We start from the raw sequence: 20392 nt of genomic DNA, 5'->3' as shown, positions 1-20392 counted from the left end.
CTCTCTGCTCTGTCTCTCTCTGCTCTGTCTCTCTATGCTCTGTCTCTCTATGCTCTGTCTCTCTCTGCTCTGTCTCTCTCTGCTCTGTCTCTGTTTCTCTCTCTCTGTCTCTTCTCTGTCTCTCCCACCTGTCTCTCTCCGCTCTCGCTTCCTTTTCTCTCTCTCTCCCTCCTGTCTCTCTTTCCTCTGTCTCTCCCACCTGTCTCTCCGCTCTCGCTTCCTTTTCTCTGTCTCTCCCACCTGTCTCTCTCTCTGCTCTGTCTCTCCCACCTGTCTCTCTTCTCTGTCTCTCCCACCTGTCTCTCTCTCTGCTCTGTCTCTCCCACCTGTCTCTCTCTCTCTGCTCTGTCTCTCTCTCTCTGCTCTCTCTCTCACCTGTCTCTCTCTCCCTCCCTCCTGTCTCTCCCACCTCTCTCTCTCTCTCTCTCCTGTGTCTCTCTCTCCTCTGTCTCTCCCTTCTGTCTCTCTCCTCTGTCTCATCCATCTGTCTCTCTCCACTCTCTCTTCCTTCTCTTTCTCTCCCGTCCCTCCCTCCTGTCTCTCTCCTTTCTCTCTCTCTCTCTCTGCTCTGTCTCTCTCTCCTCTGTCTCTCCCTCCTGTCTCTCTCTCCTCTGTCTCTCTCCACTCTCTCTTCCTTCTCTTTCTCTCCCGTCCCTCTCCTCTCTCTCTCTCTCTCTCTGCTCTGTCTCTCTCTCTCTGCTCTGTCTCTCTCTCTCTCTGCTCTGTCTCTCACATGTCTCTGCTCTGTCTCTCACACATGTCTCTCTCTCTCACTGCTCTGTCTCTCCCTTCTGTCTCTCTCTGCTCTCTCTTCCTTCTCTCTCTCTCCTGTCTCTCCCTCCGGTGTCTCTCTCGCTCTGCTCTCCCACCTGTCTCTCTTTCTGTTCTGTCTGTCCCACCTCTCTTTCTGTTCTGTCTGTCCCACCTGTCTCTCTTTCTGTTCTGTCTGTCCCACCTGTCTCTCTTTCTGTTCTGTCTGTCCCACCTGTCTCTCTTTCTGCTCTGTCCCACCTGTCTCTTTCTCTTTCTGCTCTGTCCCACCTGTCTCTTTCTCTTTCTGCTCTGTCTCTCTCTGCTCCGTTTCTCTCTGCTCTCTCTCCTTCATGTCTCTCTCTCTCTCTCTCTGCTCTGTCTCTCCCTTCTGTGTCTCTCTCTCTCTGCTCCGTCTCTCCCTCCGGTCTCTCTCTCTCTCTGCTCTGTCTTTCCCTCCGGTCTCTCTCTCTCTGCTCTCTCTGCTCAGTCTCCCCAATGTCTCTCTCTGCTCTGTCTCTCTCTCTCTCTCTCGTGTCTGTATGCATGCGTGTGTGCACCTAGGGGTCACTCAGCTAGAAATACATTGGCCATATACAGGGGGATCTAACTATATACAAGGGGGATCCATTGGAGATCTGACTATATACAATGACTGTGTACAGGGGGATCTGACTATATACCCTGGCTATATACAGGGGCGATCTGAATATATACACTGGCTATATACTAAAGGGGAAGTCTGGCTATATACTAAAGGGAGATCTGGCTATATATACTGTAATTGGGTATCATGTTGGTTACCTATCCTAAATGGGGGGGTTATCTAGCTACCTATACTATAAACGAGGGGTTAATCTGGCTACCTGTGCTAAAGGGGTGATTATCTGGCTACCTAATCGCTGCCACATTATATATATTTTGGCAAAACACTGCTGCATCGTGTATTTTGCATGGAAACACTGCACATTGTGGCTCTACTACACTACCTATACCTATACTGGGGGCAATAATTCCAGGATACCTATACTGGGGGGCACCCATACCTGACATTACCCGCCGGGGCGGGCTTTCCTTTTTTGGTGGGGGGGGGGGGTGTCATTTCATTCCAAGCACCGGGTGTCAAAAGCCCTAGGTACGCCACTGGGTGGCACTGGCAAACAGCCTGTATCGGCACCTGGGGTCAGCCAGCCAACACACCCGCCAACATCTGCTGTTACCACCACCAGAATGTTGTCATCACAAAGCTCACCAGTGTGGCAATTTGTCTGTGTGTCTCTGACAACAGCAATGCCATTTGCAACTTGTGCCATAAGACTCTGAGTCATGGGAAGTCTAATTCCCACCTAGGTACAACTGTTTTGCGAAGGCAACAACAATGGGATCAACACATGAGGATAAGCAGCACACAAAGTCAAACCACCCTCCTCCTGGTCCAGCTTCTTCAGTGATGACTACCACTGCTGTACTTGTCCCTTCTCACCCACCATCCACTCTTCCTCTCACCTTGACCACCACTCACCTTGACCAGTTTCTGCTCATCTGCCCACAGCCAGGTTTATGTGAAGGACATGTTTGAGTGTAAGAAGCCGATGTCTTCAAGTTACCCCCTTGCCTGGCGTCTGACAACTGGCTAGTCGGAACTCTTAGCCCATCAGCTTTTACCAGATTTTTCCTGGTGGACTCTGAGGTATTCAAAAAAATCTGTTGCAATCGGGACACCGCAGTGGAAGGTACTTGGCAGAAACTAAAAAAATACTAAACCTGTACCGTGATGTGCAGAGGCAAGTCACCGCATTTCTGGCACAAAATTGTTGGGGTAAGGCTCCATCTGACCAATGATATCTGGTCTTCAAAGCATGGTCAGGGGAGGTATATCACCTACACTGCACATTGGGTAAACTTACTGACGGCTGGGAAGCATGGAATGCGTGGCTCTGCAGTGGAGTTAGTAACACTGCCATAAATTGCATTCAGGCCTGCTGCCATCTCCTCTTCTTCTCCTCCTACTCCTCCTCTATCCTCTTCATAATCATCCTCGGCTGAGTACTCTTCTGTTGCTGCGCCCTCTGCTACTACAACGGCACATCCCTAGCTCCCCAGCGCCTATTCCACATCCCAGGTATGACGGTGTCCCGCTGTCTTGGGGATGACTTGCCTAAAATCCAAGCGTACACCGGACAAGTACTTCTGTCCGCTTTTAAGTCACAGGTCGATCAGTGGCTGACCCCGCACCAACTGGAGATCAGAAAAGTGTGTGTGACAAATAAAGCAATCTGTTGTCAGCATTGAATTTGGGCAAGTTAGCACATGTGCCCTGTATGGCACATGTTCTCAAATTTATAGTCCAATGCTTTGTCTCTAAGTACCCTGGTTTACAGGGCGTCCTCAGGTAGTCCCAAAAGGTGTGTTCCCATTTCAGACATTCTTACACAGCCATGGCGCGCCTAGCTGAGATACAAAATAAGTTGCCAGTAAATCACTTGATTTGCTGCAGCTAGACTTACTGGAATTCAATGCTCATGATGTTTGCACATCATGAGCCATCAATAAGTATCTGTATGACCTGGGTGCTAGGACAGGCTCTGCATAGCTGGAGATTTTTTGCCACGTTACTAGGCGCTAATGCACAATGCCTGCAGGCTCATGCATCCTTTTCAGGTGATGTAATTCATGGGGGGGGCGTGCGTGGTTGGAGATTGGGGGGGGTTGTGGGCGTTCGTGATGTCATTCGCGGGGGGGGGGGGGGGGGTGCGGGCGATCGTGATGTTAATCGCACGGAGGGGCGGTGCAGATGATCGTGAGGGGGGGGGGGGGGCGATTGTTTGCGGGCGATCGTGATGTCATTACAACCAACTCCATATATACACAAATAGAGGCAGATAAAAACAATTGCGTGGATGGGGAAGGAGGGAGAGAGGAAGCAGCCAATCAGGCTGCAGTAAATGATTAGTGCGGGATAGGGAAATTAAGGGGAGGACCAGGGAGGGCAGTAGGGAGAAAAAAAAACTCCCAGCATGCTCTGCAGGTTCTGTTATGCGGCCTGCGGCCTCCTTAGCAGCCTGGGGATAAAGAGTTTTGCTATTCAGCCAACAAAGTAAGAGAGATTTTTAACTTCAGTATCGCCTTTTTTGCTTCCTTCTAAACTGTTTAACACAGGAGAATAGAGGTTTAAATTAGCTTTTTTTAGCCTAACATACTTTCCACCAATTTCACAACTCCTGGTGCCAATGACACATTCAGTGCTTCGGATTTAGTCATATTAATCTTGAAATTTTAAAAAATACCATATCTCTCAATTTCCTTGACCAAATTCGGCAAAGACACCAGAGGTTCCGAAATATAAAATAAAATATCATCTGCAAAAGCCGACATCCTATGATCCTCATCTCCAACTCTAACTCCATGGATACAGTATTCCCAGATCTCCTAACTGCGCACAAAAAAAACTTTCCAAGGTCAAAATAAAAATAACCGGTGACTAGGGGCATCCCTGTCTCATCCCATTCGACAAGGAGAAGGCATCCGACAGGGCTCTATTCGCTCTAATCCTTGCCGTTGGGCCCGAATAAAGTGCACCCACTCATTTCAACATGTTCTCTCCTAATCCCACATCTTAAAGTGGACATAATAAAATCCCAATTCACTCTATCGAATGCCTTCTCCACATCAGTTGATAGTACCATCATAGGAACCTTCTTCATCAAAGACCACTTAAATAATACCATTGCTTTTGCTACATTATTACTCCCTTCCTTCCCTGGCACAAAACCTACTAATCCCAACCATGGCTTAATTCTCTCAACTAAAATTTTTGCATGATATAGGCCTGTAACTTTGACATAAAGCCGGATCTTTTCCACTCTTATGTATAACTGTTATATGGGCTTCCAACACATCCCTGGGCACTACTTTACCCTCGTTAAGGGAATTAAAAAATCTACACATGAGAGGTACCAACACATCACTGAAATTGGAAAAATATTGTTTTGAAAAACCATCGGGACACGGTGACTTATCCACCCTCATAGCCTTTAACATAGCTAACACCTCCTCCTCACTTATCTCTTTCTCCATTATATCCCTATTTTCCTGTGATATTTTGACCATTTCAGATTCCTCCAAATAAACTTTTTTTTTTTTTATGGTCAACCTCAGGTGATCAATAAAACCAAGTAGGCCAACACTGGGCCCACACTGCAGAACCAGTTTTTTGGGTCACTTTTTTTACAGTCATTGAACTTCCTTAGCCTGACCATAGGGGCTGGAAAGCCACCATACCCTGCACTCCCGCAAATGTGTGCACAAGCACAGCGACCACTTCACTGCACTAAACCAAGTTTGCCACAGAGAGGACTAACATTTATGTCCTGAGAGTGTCAACTATTAAAAACAATGCTCTTTGCGGTTGTTTGCGGTGTGTTAAACGGGGAGGTTGGTCTGTCAGTGTGAAGCGAGCCTAACCCTTTCACTACCTGATGGACATGAACACACGCCGGAGGTTTTAAAGCAGCACATTATTTCACAAATGTTGGAATGTAATGTGATTCTGCCCTTTAGAGATTAAAGCTCTCTGCATCAACTACAGAACTTTTCATGGGACTTTTGCCATGGATCCCCCTCCGGCATTCCACCTTCCAGATGTTAGGTCCCTTGAAGCAACTTTTCCATCACTTTTGTGGCCAGAAACAGTCCCTATAGTTTTTATAATTCACCTGCCCAATGAAGTCTATATCGGTTTGAGTGGTTCACTGGTTCGTGAATGTTTGCGGCAAGTTCGCAACATCACTAGTGACCGCACACAGAAGCCCAGCACTCGGCTTGCTGCCTAGACGAGCAAGGCGGGTGGGGAGTTCTGGAACCTAAAGGTCGTGTGTTCATCTATGGTTAAAAGGCAGGAAGCAAAAATTCCTGATGGCCTATCAGCTGAAGGTTGGACTCAGAGCTGGGGCAGCAGTGGCGGCTGGAGGCACGTGGGCAGCGATCCACTGCAACCAACATGGTAAATCCAGAGAGCAGCAGCAGCATTGAGTCCCGGGTCCCCTGTGGCTGCTCAACGAGGATGGAGGAGCGTGAGCATTGGAGCGCAGCCGGGCACCATTGGGCAGCCTGATGGTCCAGGCAGTGGCATTGTGCAAGTGAGCAGGAAAGCCAGGGGTGGAGGGCAGGAGGCTGAGTTCACTCAGCAGTAACTGCAGATGATGCCTGGCTCTGCGTTCTCCTGACTGTGGCAGTGCAGCTGCTCTTCTTTCTGGTGCGGTGATCCTCTGACTAAGGTGAAGCCTAGACATGGACAGTGCGTGGTGGACAACCTGGTACAGATGGGCCTGTATCTGGATTTCGATTCCCCTAGCCGCAGATCCTGCAGGGGTAACATGCTGGTAATGTGCTGGTCAGCCGTTAGGAGTTATGAGCCAAACATCAGTAGGGGGGAAGGAAATAAAACAGAAAAAAAACAGAGAAAAGGCTGGAGCCCTGTGGCCATGGCAATGTGGCAACTGTTCACATCACCATATTTTATCCTTGTATGTAGTTAAAATGGGGGAGGGGGGGTGACCTGGGGGGGGGGGGGGGGGGCTGCAAGTGGGTTGGGGCCCTGGGTGCTCCTAAACTCAGAAACGCTAAATTTAAAATACATGCAGTAGTCTCTTTTTTTTCCCCCACAATTGTGCATTGTGCCATTGTATTACATTCCTCAGATTTGGGTGATTCAACAAAAAGGCACAGCAAAGCAAGTCAAATCACAATGAAAAATTGTCAGGTTAGTATTAGATCACACTAATAACTTGGAAAATATGGAGCCATGGAAAAGTCTGTATTAAGATCAAAGGGAACCAAGCTCCCCAATGTAAAAACCCCATCTAAGCCTGAAGACCATCAATTTGTAAATACCTCAAACTCTCACAGCAGAAATCTCACCCGTGTTGTAAAGTTGAAAATGTTGGTCCACTGGGGTTGCATTTTAATCATTCTGAATATCCCTAAGGTGCCCTTGCATATACAGCCTGAATCTCATTTACGTGTGTAACACCATATAATGTGCTGTTATTGTTATGTAATGTACTGCTGCCTTTAGAGGGCATAGTTCCTTTAAGACTGCAGAGAATTCTGGAAGAGAGGCTGGAGTGAGCAGAGGCTGCTGGGAGCTGAGGTGTGGCTGGTGTGCCTAGAGCCTGGGAGTGAGGTCTGGAGTGACTGGGACTGGATCTTCAGGCCTAAATCCATAGGACTGGCTTCCATTTGATTGCTGAGTGTGAAGAAGGGATCCTGTGACCAGAGCGGGGACAAGGTCCTCCAGCACCCAAGGCTGAGAAACCAAAATGCGCCCCTCCATCCCTCTCACCCCAGCCGTCACAGACTCATTGCTATTAGACTAAGAGGGGGCCCCAGGGCCCCCAACTGACCCAACACCATAATCTCTAGTTATCTGGCTTGCAGTCACTGCCATGTATTCCCTTTTCTTATTTCTCTCTGCTTCAAACACAATAGGGGAATGATAGCTAAGTGAGATGTGCGCCCCCTCCTACACTGCACCCTGAGGCTGGAGCCTCTCTCGCCTCTGCCTCGGCCCGGCCCTGCCTGTGACACAGATTTGCTGCACCCTGAGCTGAATCTTGCTGCTGGATCTTGGTGAAAGGATACAGCTGCCGGACCAGAACTGTGTGAACCTGTGAGGTTGGTGGAGTCTGGATTGTACAAGCCGCGTGGACTTCAGAAGGAACCATTTTAGCTGGATTACAAAGTTTGTGAATCTCAATCTCCTCAAAACTTCTGCCTGTGAGTTCTGCACCTGCTGAGTGACTATTATCAGGGACTGGCCCTGCACCTCATGGTAGGAACATCTTTGCAGTGACAGAGGGGCATTAACCTTGCTGAGAGGTTTGGGAGTCATACCACTCCTCTTACAACAAACTGTGGACAGTGTATGTCAGGACTGTTTGCCATAGCCTGCCATTCTGAACTGTAGCCTGGTTAACCTGTCCCCTCTCACATCACTGGCATCTATGCTGTTTTTGCTGAGTGCATCAGGAGTCTTCTTGCTGCTGCACCTTCTTCACAAGGCGCCCAACTGTGCACATAACGTTCCTTAAAGGGGTACCCCGAGTGCAACTGCACTATAGCCCACTGGCCAGTCGGGAGTTAAATAAGATTGTGCTACTGATTGCATTGTCTTAAGTTTGTTTCTTTGCTATGGTTGTGCGTCTTTCGCCAGTGTAGTGTGCACTCCTTTAAAGTGACACTGGAGGGGCGCAAGAGGTTACTACCGTGTGTTGATTGCAGTTTATTAAGCTTGTCCCTTTGCTGCGGTGCGTTCTGTGCCAGGCTAGTGTACACTTGTTTAGAGTGACACTGGAGGGGCGCAGGAGGTGGCTACCTTGGACATACACTTTCTATGCACTTTGAATGTGTGAAGCGTATTACTGTTACTGTTATGATCTTGCTGAGTTAACAAGTGTTTGATTAGTGCTATATTTTCTATTGCTTACTTCACCCCATTAGATCACGTTGGTCTGTGGGGAATAAATATATTGCATTGATACTGGTGTCTGCATGATTCTAGGAGGCAGGGTGCCACTGGAGGCGGTATCCACTAAGAGGCCCTGTTACATTCATTAGCGATCCAGTCTGTCTCGCTACATTTGGCGCCCAACGTGGGGCTCTCTTTGGTTCCGCCCAGTGACGTCTACGCCCCTTATCCCTTGAAATCAGACACAGTATGGAGTCAAGAGCTGCAGGAAGATGGTGTGAGAACCACCAAGCTGCCGTGGGACACTGTGGATACAAAATATAGGTAAAAGGCTGCGCATCCCTGACCCAATACTGTACAATTGAATGGTTAATCGCTGTGGCGCACACCGCCCCCCCCCCTGAACTAAAATGTACGCCCGCATCCAAACAATGCAATACTGGTCTATGGAGAAATTTTAGCTTCCATCATAGTTTTGCATGCAAAAATATAGATATACTGGACATCTGCACCAACGTTGAGGTAAATCTCCAGAGCAGATGTCCTAACACTAAACTGACCTAAGTTAAAAGCAAATGTCTTTACCCTGGCAGCTGCTATGCTAAAATGTGTAACTTACATTCAATACAGACAGCAGGAAACAAAGCAAGCGCTCATGCCGTGGGACACTGTTTAGTCCTAGAGTTGCCAGGGCCTGACTGGACTGATGCACAGATCAGGAAAGTGGCTGAAAGACTACCAATATCTGGTCGGGGGTTCCTGTTAGATAGTACAACAGACCCAAGTGGACCAACTCAATTTGCCCTGATGGAGTAGAAGACCCATGTCCCCCATGACAAGATGCCTATGACCCTCACAAATCCAGGCGGTCAGTTAGTTCAAGTGACCATTCCAAAAGGTGCAGCAGAAGTGGAAGCTGAAGTTATGGGGCCATTATCTGAGCCTGCCATTGATCAAGAGAAGAACTGTATTGGACCAGAAGTCCTTGAAGCATTAAGAAACCTACTGACAAAGTGTAGATCTCCTGACTATTCGCTAGCAAGCTGGGGGTACAGGAAGTTACGGTTGTTCTCTGGTAAAGTACCCACTCCCCCTGGTGAAGAAGATTTTGAGGCATGGATGGACCAAGCCACTCAGGTACTGGAAGAATGGGATGTTCCTGAAATAAGCAAGAAGCAGAGGATCAGTGGCGTTCCTACCATAGGGCGGCATGGGGCGCCCCGCACCGGGTGTCGGGTGCCCCAGGGGGTGTCACCAAGGCCTCCCACAGAGGCCTGGGCACTATGCAGGCAGGACAGGAGGGGGAAGCAACCCGGAAAGGAGGGGTGGCGGGGAAAGCGGCGGGGAGGGGGGCCGGACCCCCCACCTCCCTCACCTGGGTCCCCTCCTTCTGGCGCTTCCCCCTCCTAATTAGCAGCAGCTTGATGAGCGGGCAGGAGCGGGCCTTACTCACCTACTTCCTGCGTTCCAGGCGATGGCGCATAGCGTCATCGTCACCTGACGCTGGTCTCCACCTTCTCCACCGCCCACTGTGCTTCCTGATTTGCGGAAGCACAGTGAGCGACAGAGAGACCAGCGTCACGTGAGGATAACGTTATGCGCCATCGCCTGGAGCAGGTGAGTAAGTCCTCCCCGCCCGCTTCGCTAAGCTGCTGGCTGCTGCTAATTAGGAGGGGGAAGCGCCGGAAGGAGGGGACCCCGCCACCCCACCTTCCAAGCTTCCCTCATACCGGGGGCACCTTGGCTACACCGGGGGCCACTATGCTACACCGGGGGCCACTATGCTACACCGGGGGGCACCTATGCTACACCGGGGGCACCTATGCTACACCGGGGGCACCTATGCTACACCGGGGGCCACTATGCTACACCGGGGGCCACTATGCTACACCGGGGGCCACTATGTGTACACCGGGGGCCACTATGCTACACCGGGGGCCACTATGCTACACTGGGGGCCACTATGCTACACTGGGGGCCACTATGCTACACTGGGGGCCACTATGCTACACTGGGGGCCACTATGCTCCACTGGGGGCCACTATGCTCCACTGGGGGCCACTATGCTCCACTGGGGGCCACTATGCTCCACTGGGGGTCACTATGCTACACTGGGGGCCACTATGCTACACTGGGGGCCACTATGCTACACTGGGGGCCACTATGCTACACTGGGGGCCACTATGCTACACTGGGGGCCACTATGCTACACTGGGGGCCACTATGCTACACTGGGGGCCACTATGCTACACTGGGGGCACCTATGCTACACTGGGGCCACTATGCTACACTGGGGCCACTATGCTACACTAAACTATACTGGGGCCACTATGCTATACTGGGGCAACTATACTAGCTATACTGGGGCAGTGGCGGTGCCAGGGGGGTGGTTTGGGTGCTGAAGCACCCCCAGCGTGAACTGCTATTCGGCGTCTAATAGACGCTGTGTCAGTTCACTGACAGCAGCAGCCCGCAGCTCCAACAGCGGCAGAGCAGGGCTACAGTAAAATGGCGTCCGAAGCCCTGCTCTGGAGACGGAGTCTGCAATGCAGGGCTTCGAGCGCCATTTTCCCGTAGCCCTGCTCTCAGCGCGGGAGTTTCAGTTGCTGGCTGGCTGCAGAGGATCGTGAGAGCTGCGCGCCGGACGGAGGCCGGGACAGGAGGTCTGCTGCTGCTTCAGGTGAGTAAACTTTTATTTAATTTATATTAGCAGGTGTATCGACTGTTCTGGCCAGGTCTGCTACATGATTGAAGTGTTTTCTGGCCAGGTTGGCCACATGATTGCATGTATTTTCAGGGCAAATCTGCCGACATGATTGCATGTATTTTCTGGGCAAATCTGCCGACATGATTGCATGTATTTTCTGGGCAAATCTGCCGACATGATTGCATGTATTTTCTGGGCAAATCTGCCGACATGATGGAACGTGTTTTTTGGGCAAATCTGCCGACATGATTGAACGTGTTTTTTGGGCAAATCTGCCGACATGATTGAACGTGTTTTTTGGGCAAATCTGCCGACATGATTGAACGTGTTTTTTGGGCAAATCTGCCGACATGATTGAACTATTTTCTGGTCAAATCTGTTCACATTACGTGTATTTTCTTGAGAAAACCTGAACAATTATGTGAATTTTCTGGGGAAAGGCCCACTGTCTTTGTGTTGCACTTTTAAGGGGAACCCGAGGTGAGAATAATATTGGGCTGCAATATTTATCTCCTTTTAAGCAATACCAGCTGCCTGGCTGCTGTGCTGGTCCTCTGCATCTAATTCTTTCAACCATAGACCCTGAATAAGCATGCAGCAGGTCAGGGGTTTCTGACAATATTGTCAGAACTGACAAGATTAGCTGCATGGCTTGTTTCTGGTGTAATTCAGTTCACTACTGCAGCCAAATAGATCAGCAGGGCTGCCTATTGTTTAAAAGGAAATGAATATGGCAGCCTCCATATCACTCTTATCCCGGGTTCACTTTAAATTAGTTAGCTCTGCCCTCATCCGGTCATGGCCACGCCCATTTTTCGCCGCGGCGCGCAATGCGCGCCGCATGTTATAGCCGCACCCATTTTTTGTTAGCTATACTGGCGCCACTATACTATACTAAGGACAACTTTAGGGGGGGGAGCGAGCCTACACCTGGCATTACCCGCCGTGTCACGTTTAGCATGCCACATTTGCTGTTTTTTGGTTTTTTTATGGGGGGGGGGGGGTGTCTTTTTAATACCCAGCACCGGGTGTCAAATGCCCTAGGTACGCCACTGCAGAGGATTATAGAAAGCTTGAAAGGTCTAGCAGCTGACACTGTCCGAAATTTGAAGATGAGACAATCTGATTGCACTGCACAGGATTATCTTGATGCATTGCATAGTGTGTTTGGGAAGATTGATAAGCCCGCTGATTTACTGTACAAATTTGAACACACCTACCAGAGGGTTGGAGAAAAGCTATCAAGTTATGTAAGGCGACTAGACCGCCTCCTGCATCAGTTAGTGTTAAGTAAAGGAATAGACCCAAAGCAGGTGGATCGGGCCGAATCCGTCAAATCCAAGAGGGATCACAAGCTCTTGACCCAGTGGTGTTCAAGTTACACTTGGGGGATCAAGTGGAGGTGCCAAGCTATCCTCAACTGATTAAGAAAATTCGAGAAGAGGAGGCATTACAAGATCTAAAGTCTGGGTATACTAGTGCAAGGCCCGTGAAGATTTCTCAAGTCCGTACAGTGGAGGCAGAACCAGTGTCTCAAACAACTTTCCGGAGGATGCATCATTAACCAGTCTGTGGAAGGTGTTGACCCAAGTAGTACAGACACAATGCGAAATGCAGAAGACACAGTTGCGAGTCCTGCAGGCTCTGACATCACAGAAGACAGGAAGGTCCTCTTCTGATGTATCCAAGTACCAGACAGAAGCAATAGTCCCGTCAAGGGGAGGACCACAAAAAAAGACTGGTTATCGTGGTGGTGAGTTGGGTCACATCCAGCAGGAGTGTAGCTGGCAATCAGATTTCAACAGCAGGAAGAGGAAGACCAATCAGCTTGTGGAAAACCACTTTGGTAACAAAATCTCCAAAGACTTTGCCAGTAAGAAAGTGACTGAGCAAAAAGAGTCATTGGGAGCTGCACCCACATCAGGCTTTACACGTACCCAATGCCAACAAATGAGGAAACGAGAGAGGAGGCCGAAAGCTTTGGCCAAATCTGCTTCTGAAGCAGGAGCCACCACATTCCCTAAAGATCTTTTGGGACCATCGCCAGTGGTGCCAGTACAGATAGAAGGTGTATTCACTCATGCATTACTGGACACAGGCGCACAAGTGACATTGTTGTATAGAGACTTTTATGAGAAGCATTTAGCTCATTGTCCTTTACAGGCACTGGATAAGCTGGAGATCTGGGGAATCAGTGAGAAACAGCTACCATATGATGGATATGTGAACCTTCAGATTCAGCTCGGATATAAAGTGGCAGGAACTCAAGAAGTCCTGGATACACTAGCAGTAGTCTGCCCCCGACTGCCAGGGTCCTCACGGTACTCAGTGATCCTTGGAACTAATAATCACCTGGTTAGACGAGTATTGGAGCCCATCATGGACCGTTATGGGCAGCCACCTAGTCCATTGCACCCTTTGCTTCAAGCCGCATGGGAACAACTGTTGGTGGAGCGGGAGGCCCCAGCCCATGGGGTTGGAAGTGTATGGTTATCTCAGCGAGAAGACTGTCAGTTGATGCCTGGACAAGTGGTATGTCTGAAAGCTGAAGTGAGAACGACATGGAAGGAGTCAGTCCCGTTGCTGTTGATCGAAGGGGAGGAAGGATCTGGATTGCCGCTAGGGGTGGAAATTATCCCTGAGACTATCCCCGCAGAGGATTTGCAACGCAAGAATGGCAGAGTGCTTGTAGGAATCAGAAACACCTTACCACAACCAGTCATGTTAAGACCTTGGGCAAAACTAGGAACGGTGTTTGTAGCAAGCCGAGTGACGACCCCTTTTCAAGTGGGGGGAGAGGCAGAAGAGCTGGAGAACAAATTGGAGATCTCAGTTTCTCAAAACTCCCTTTTGCCTTCAGAGTGGAGACAACGATTGCTCAACATTCTGCGAGGACAAAGTGAAATCTTTGCACAACACGAATATGATGTCGGATGTGCAAAAAGTACACAGCACCGTATTCGCCTTCAAGATGACCGGCCATTCCGGGAAAGGTCAAGGCGGCTAGCCCTTGGAGACATTGAAGATTTACGGAAACAGCTGGAAGAACTCAAAAGAACTGGAATCATTAGAGAGTCTCGAAGTCCCTATGCTTCACCAATTGTAGTGGTGCGGAAGAAGAATGGTACTATTCGAATGTGTGTAGACTATAGAACTTTGAATCGACGTACTATTCCAGATCAGTATACCACACCACGAGTGGAAGATGTATTGCAATGCTTGGCTGGAGCTAAGTGGTTTAGTGTGCTGGATCTTAAAAGTGGATATCATCAGATTCCAATGCATCCTGAAGACAAGGAGCGAACTGCCTTCATTTGTCCTTTAGGATTCTTCGAATTCAATAGGATGCCCCCGGGACTCATGGGTGCTCCAGCCACCTTTCAGAGGTTAATGGAAAATACAATGGGAGATATGAACCTGCTGGAGGTGCTTGTGTATTTGGATGATGTCATTGTGTTTGGAAGAGACCTGGAAGAGCATGAGACTCGGCTAATCAAGGTGCTGGACCGGTTGAAGAAGGAAGGGTTAAAGTTGTCGCTGGAAAAGTGCCAATTCTGCCTTCCATCTGTAACGTACCTGGGACATGTAGTGTCGGCTGATGGTGTAGCAATGGATCCTTCAAAGGTTGAAGCACTAACAACTTGGCCAAAACCTAAAACAGTTTCTGAGCTCCGTTCATACTTGGGTTTCAGTTCTTACTATCGAAGGTTTGTCAAAGGCTTTGCACAGATCGCAAGACCCCTCAATGATTTGCTCCAAGTGAAAGAAAAGGTGCAGGCTCCAGGGTCTAAACAAGTTGTCTAACCAGCACACCTGTTTTAGCTTATGCAGACCCTCAGAAGCCGTATGTCTTACACATTGATGCCAGCAGAGATGGGCTAGGGGGTGTTTTGTACCAGGAGCAGGAGAGTAGACTGAAGCTGATAGCCTTTGTGAGCAGGAGTCTGTCACCAACAGAGCGGAATTACCCAGCACACAAGCTTGAGTTCCTGGCACTGAAGTGGACTGTGGTAGACAAGCTTCATGAGTATCTATATGGAGCCGAGTTTGAAGTACTGACTGATAACAACCCTCTCACCTATGTGCTGACCACAGCTAAATTAGATGCTACAGGACATCGATGGTTGGCGGCCCTTGCTAATTACAGATTCAGTCTCAAGTACCGTCCAGGCATGGCCAATCAGGATGCAGATGGGCTTTCTAGAAGACCTCATGATGTGTTGCAGCCTGAAGATGAGTGGCTAGAGATTCCAGCCCCAGGTGTGAGAGCCATGTGCCAAGGTCTACAATGCGAGATTCAGACAATCTGTGCTGCTGAAAAGCTAGGACTATCACATGAAGCAATTCCTCAGAGGTACTGCAATATGGTGACATTAAAAAGCACTTCATTACCTGCACTGAGTTTGTCAGATCTGCATCACGATCAAGCTGAAGATACACTGTGCCGGGGTGTCAAAAAGGCTCTACATGAGAATAACCAAAACCACCTAAAAGATATCAACCATCCACTGGTTGGATTATTGCTTAGAGAGTGGAGTCATCTGAAAATGAAGAATGGTTTGGTGTACCGGTTAGCACCAGCTGCTGAGAACACAGAGACATGGCAGTTACTGCTACCTGAAAAATACAGGGACATGGTCTGTTCCTCCCTTCATGATGATCATGGGCATTTGGGTGTTGATCGCACCCTGAAGTTGTTGCAGGATCGCCTTTACTGGCCGGGTATGAGACAGGATGTGGAGAATTACTGCCGGTCTTGCTCCAGGTGCGTACAACGGAAGACACAGCCAGTGCGAGCTGCACCATTGGGACATCTACAAAGCCAAGGACCAATGGACTTAGTGTGCATTGACTTCTTATGTATCGAGCCTGATGAGGGTGGGTTTGCCAATGTCTTGGTGGTCACCGACCATTATACCAGGTATGCCCAGGCCTTCCCTACTAGGGACCAGAAGGCTATGACAGTAGCAAAGGTACTGGTGGAGAGATACTTCGTACATTATGGCCTCCCGCAACGCATTCACTCAGATCAGGGTCGAGATTTTGAAAGCAAGTTGATACGTGAGTTGCTGAGTTTGTTGGGTGTAAAGAAGACCAGAACTACACCTTATCATCCTCAGGGAGATCCACAACCAGAGAGATTCAACAGAACATTGTTAAATATGTTGGGGACCTTACCCAGTGAGAAGAAGGCTCAATGGAGCAAACATATTGCTGCTGTTGTCCATGCCTACAATAGTACTGAGAATGATGCCACTGGATTTTCTCCATACTTTCTGATGTTTGGGCGGGAGGCCCGGTTGCCAATTGACACTGTTTTTGGGACTTTTTGTGATGATACAACAACAGTCTCTTACAAGGGGTATGTGGAGCGTCTCCAAAAGAGCCTGAAGACTGCTTATGAAAAAGCTCAAGAGGCTGCAGAAAGGCGGGGACAGCAGAATAAGGCCAGGTACGACCAAAGAATCCGGATTCATGATTTAAAGCCAGGTGATCGTGTGTTGTTAAGAAATCTGGGGATCCCTGGAAAACACAAGCTTGCTGATCGCTGGAGTTCGCAGGTGTATGAGGTGTGTTCTCAACTGCCAGGTATTCCTGTATATCGGATTCGGCCAGAAGGACAAAGTGGGCCTGTGAAGTCATGGCACCGCAATAACCTGTTACCACTGGGACAAGCAGTGAGAATGCCTGATCCTGTGGCAGCTGAGCATGATCAAGGTCGTCAGTTGAGGAGGTCACAGCGGCTAGCCACACAGAAGGGGAGCATGGCAGCATCACCTGAGTGTGACCACAACACTGAAGAAGATGATGAAGAGTGAGGATGGGACGCACCCCCAGTAGGAAGATTTGTTTTGGGTCCTCTTGAGAATGGCTTAGATTTAAGGCCCGAAGATGTGAGTGTGCCACAGACTAGTCCAGATGTAGTGGAGAAAGATGCTGAGGAGAGCCAACTCAGAATAGAAGCGCCCGAGTTTGTCCCATCGAGTAGTCTGGAACAAAATGCTTCAGGCAATCTAGAAGACCTGGTGACTGAAAGTGATACAGATGGTACTCTTCTTTCAGACAAAGTTGAGGAAGAATTGCTACCAGTGGATATTTTGAAGGATAAAGAACCAGAAAGTCATACAATAATAGAACAAGAAGTTCAGGAAGAAAATGTCCAAGAAAGTCCATTGGAGAAAAGGGAGCCTCGACAAATTAGAGCTCCTAAAAGATTAACTTATGATTCTTTGGGGAACTGCAGTGAAGAGAGAGTATGTGCTTCACACCGAGAGATCAACGCCCATGTTCCCAAAACCATGAACTCAGGTCTTTCAGGTGGCACCCTGTATCCCTGTGGAGCCAAAGTACCTAGTGCTAGTTGGTGGGTTCCATTTAGTTATGGTCAGTATATCCAGACCATTTAGGTATGTCTATGTCTGTGAATTAAAGAAAAGTTGTGTAACTTTCCGTACTTGGGAGGACCCAAGCTTGTCAAGTGGGGGGAGAATGTAACACCATATAATGTGCTGTTATTGTTATGTTATGTACTGCTGCCTTTAGAGGGCATAGTTCCTTTAAGACTGCAGAGAATTCTGGAAGAGAGGCTGGAGTGAGCAGAGGCTGCTGGGAGCTGAGGTGTGGCTGGTGTGCCTAGAGCCTGGGAGTGAGGTCTGGAGTGACTGGGACTGGATCTTCAGGCCTAAATCCATAGGACTGGCTTCCATTTGATTGCTGAGTGTGAAGAAGGGATCCTGTGACACAGATTTGCTGCACCCTGAGCTGAATCTTGCTGCTGGATCTTGGTGAAAGGATACAGCTGCCGGACCAGAACTGTGTGAACCTGTGAGGTTGGTGGAGTCTGGATTGTACAAGCCGCGTGGACTTCAGAAGGAACCATTTTAGCTGGATTACAAAGTTTGTGAATCTCAATCTCCTCAAAACTTCTGCCTGTGAGTTCTGCACCTGCTGAGTGACCATTATCAGGGACTGGCCCTGCACCTCATGGTAGGAACATCTTTGCAGTGACAGAGGGGCATTAACCTTGCTGAGAGGTTTGGGAGTCATATACCACTCCTCTTACAACAAACTGTGGACAGTGTATGTCAGGACTGTTTGCTAGAGTTGGGCCGAACGGTTCGCCTGCGAACGGTTCCATGCGAACTTCAGTGGTTCGCGTTCGCGTCCCGCAGGCGAACCTTTGCGGAAGTTCGGTTCGCCCCATAATGCACATGGAGGGTCAACTTTGACCCTCTACATCACAGTCAGCAGGCCCAGTGTAGCCAATTAGGCTACACTAGCCCCTGGAGCCCCCCCCCCCCCTTATATAAGGCAGGCAGCGGCGGCCATTACGGTCACTCGTGTGCTGCCTGCGTTAGTGAGAGTAGGGCGAGCTGCTGCAGACTGTCTCTCAGGGAAAGATTAGTTAGGCTTAACTTGTTCCTGTCTGGCTGCATACCTGTTCTGTGAACCCACCACTGCATACCTGTGCTGTGAACCCACCACTGCATACCTGTGCTGTGAACCCACCACTGCATACCTGTGCTGTGAACCCACCACTGCATACCTGTGCTGTGAACCCACCACTGCATACCTGTGCTGTGAACCCACCACTGCATACCTGTTCAGTGAACCTGCCACTGCATACCTGTTCTGTTCAGTGGACCCGCCACTGTATACCTGTTCATTGAACCCACCACTGCATACCTGTGCTGTGAACCCACCACTGCATACCTGTTCTGTGAACCCACCACTGCATACCTGTTCAGTGAACCCGCCACTGTATACCTGTTCTGTTTAGTGAACCCGCCACGATAATAAGGTCGTTGCCTCATTGTGGTCAGACCAAATTTGATCAGCTGGACAGTCACTGTTCTGTCATTCAGCTACATCAGCCAGGCGACCATATGGGCTGTAAAGCCACCAAAACCTGCACTCTCGCCATGGTGCGCATCAGTCCAGCACGGCCGTCACTACACAAACAGCTGTTTGCGCTGCGTTACACGGTGAGTTTGGTGTGTCAGTGTGAAGCAGTACCTTAATTACACTACCTGATTGATGTATACACATGCAAGATGTTTGAAAGCACTTTAGGCCTGTCATTTAGCATTCAATGTGATTTCTGCCCTTAAAACGCTGCTTTGCGTCAAATCCAGATTTTTCCCGGGGACTTTTGGCATGTATCCCACTCCGCCATGCCCCCCTCCAGGTGTTAGACCCCTTGAAACATCTTTTCCATCACTTTTGTGGCCAGCATAATTTTTTTTTTTTTTTCAAAGTTCGCATCCCCATTGAAGTCTATTGCGGTTCGCGAACTTTAACGCGAACCGAACCTTCCGCGGAAGTTCGCGAACCAGGTTCGCGAACCTAAAATCGGAGGTTCGGCCCAACTCTACTGTTTGCCATAGCCTGCCATTCTGAACTGTAGCCTGGTTAACCTGTCCCCTCTCACATCACTGGCATCTATGCTGTTTTTGCTGAGTGCATCAGGAGTCTTCTTGCTGCTGCACCTTCTTCACAAGGCGCCCAACTGTGCACATAACGTTCCTTAAAGGGGTACCCTGAGTGCAACTGCACTATAGCCCACTGGCCAGTCGGGAGTTAAATAAGAATGTGCTACTGATTGCATTGTCTTAGGTTTGTTTCTTTGCTATGGTTGTGCGTCTTTCGCCAGTGTAGTGTGCACTCCTTTAAAGTGACACTGGAGGGGCGCAAGAGGTTACTACCGTGTGTTGATTGCAGTTTATTAAGCTTGTCCCTTTGCTGCGGTGCGTTCTGTGCCAGGCTAGTGTACACTTGTTTAGAGTGACACTGGAGGGGCGCAGGAGGTGGCTACCTTGGACATACACTTTCTATGCACTTTGAATGTGTGAAGCGTATTACTGTTACTGTTATGATCTTGCTGAGTTAACAAGTGTTTGATTAGTGCTATATTTTCTATTGCTTACTTCACCCCATTAGATCACGTTGGTCTGTGGGGAATAAATATATTGCATTGATACTGGTGTCTGCATGATTCTAGGAGGCAGGGTGCCACTGGAGGCGGTATCCACTAAGAGGCCCTGTTACATTCATTAGCGATCCAGTCTGTCTCGCTACACGTGTTTCCAACATATAGTTTACTACAGGGGCATTGTGGGGTATACATCACATTCTTTGTCATGCAGTTTATAGAGGAAAACACATGAAATTTCTTGGTACCATCTTGACCAGTAGATTCTGCACCTCTCTTAACATGCCTACAGATACTGCATGCCCCATGGGGAAAAATTCTCTGGAAAGGGGATCCTAAAACCACACCTACCTCTTCACCACACCCAACAGTGTAAATTCTTGCTCCACAAGGCATTGTTCAAGAGGAACTGCAGTGAAAATAATGTAATAAAAACATGCTTATTTTTTACAATAATTATTTATACAATGATTGAGTCAGTGTTTGCCCATTGTAAAATATTTCCTCTCCCTGATTTACATTCTGGAATTGATCA

This window comes from Hyperolius riggenbachi, chromosome 9 (genome assembly GCF_040937935.1).
Source record: "Hyperolius riggenbachi isolate aHypRig1 chromosome 9, aHypRig1.pri, whole genome shotgun sequence".
Lineage (NCBI taxonomy): Eukaryota > Metazoa > Chordata > Amphibia > Anura > Hyperoliidae > Hyperolius > Hyperolius riggenbachi.
This window is presented reverse-complemented; position numbering follows the sequence as displayed.